Source organism: Camellia sinensis, chromosome 13, assembly GCF_055761805.1.
Source record: "Camellia sinensis isolate YWXY chromosome 13, ASM5576180v1, whole genome shotgun sequence".
NCBI lineage: Eukaryota > Viridiplantae > Streptophyta > Magnoliopsida > Ericales > Theaceae > Camellia > Camellia sinensis.
In genome coordinates this window covers 26,104,843-26,106,384 of record NC_138973.1, presented here as the reverse complement: position 1 = coordinate 26,106,384, position 1,542 = coordinate 26,104,843, and positions in this window count along the sequence as shown.

Here is a 1,542-nt window from a genome sequence, read left to right as displayed (position 1 = left end):
CGGGTACCAGGGTGTTCCCTATTACTTTGCGCAGTACCCAATCTCCGGTCTTGAATTGTCTTGGATGTACGGTCTTGTTGTATTTCCTGGATAACTCCTGTTGGTATGAGGCGATATTAACCAGTGCTCTTTCTCTTCTTTTTTCTGCAAGGTCGAGCTCTAATGCGATGGCTTCTCCATTTAAGTCTGGATCAAAATTTTCGCTTCGAATGGTGGGGAGGCCAACTTCTAGTGGGATTACTGCTTCCATGCCGTAGGCTAAGAAAAATGGTGTTTCTCCCGTTGATCGTCGAGGTGTGGTTCGGTAAGCCCATAAAACATGAGGAAGCTCCTCAGTCCACTTTCCTTTTGCTTTCTCTAACCTTTTCTTCAATCCATCCAAGACAACTTTGTTCGATGCTTCTCTCTGGCCATTTACTTGGGGGTATGCCGGAGTAGAGTTGTAGAATTCTATCTTGCACTCCTCACAAACCCTCTAAAAATTTTGCCATTGAACTGGGTGCCGTTGTCTGATATCAGCGCCTTGGGTATACCAAACCGAGTGATGATATTCTGCCAGACGAACTTCTTCACATCTTTCTCCTTTATTGATGCTAGTGCTTCTGCTTCTACCCACTTTGTGAAGTACTCTGTTGCCGCAAGGAAGAACTTTCTGTTGCCGGGTGCTGCTGGAAGTGGTCCTACTATGTCCAAGCCCCACATTGCGAAGGGCCATGGGCTAGTTAAAGGTAGAAGCTCTCTGGATGGCTGATGAATTTGATGTGTGAACTTCTGACATTTCTCGCACTTCTTGACATACTTTTCTGAATCTGCTTGCATGTAAGGCCACCAATATCCCTATGAAATTGCTCTGTAAGCAAGGTTCTGAAAAACGGTTGCGGTCGCCGTAACGGTGGCGGTGACGCGGTTGCGGTGGCGGTGCAACCGGAACTGTGAATTTTTTTATTTTTCGCACAATTTGCAAAAAACTTACCGATACGCATATTTTTTTTTAGAATCATATTTATTGGGTTTTAAAATAAATTTAGATAATTTTTTCATAATTTTTAAGTATGATCCAATATATTTTATATTTTTAAATCACTATAAAATAATTTTTTTTACATTTTATTTCAATAATTAATGACTTTATATGTCATAAATCCATGTTACACTTGTGACAAAAATTTCTTTTATTGGACTTAGATGTATAAAATTATTTTTAATTATTATACTTGTGGAAACATATGTGCATTTTAACTCAAATAGTTTTAAAAAAGTATACATTCTTAATGGAAGAACTTGACAAAATACATAACATCATAGCATAAATCACAAATAATAGAGAGTACATTTTACATAATGTTAATACTAAAATTACATAATGTCACCACCAAAATGAGTGGCGTGGTGCATCTTAGGATTCAGATTGTTGAGCTTGATTGTTGCTACTACCTTTACCCCACCAAAATGAGTGACGTGGTGCATCTTGGGAATCAGATTGTTGAGCTTGATTACTACTACCTTCACCCCATCCAGTAGGAAATATATAAGTAAATGTGT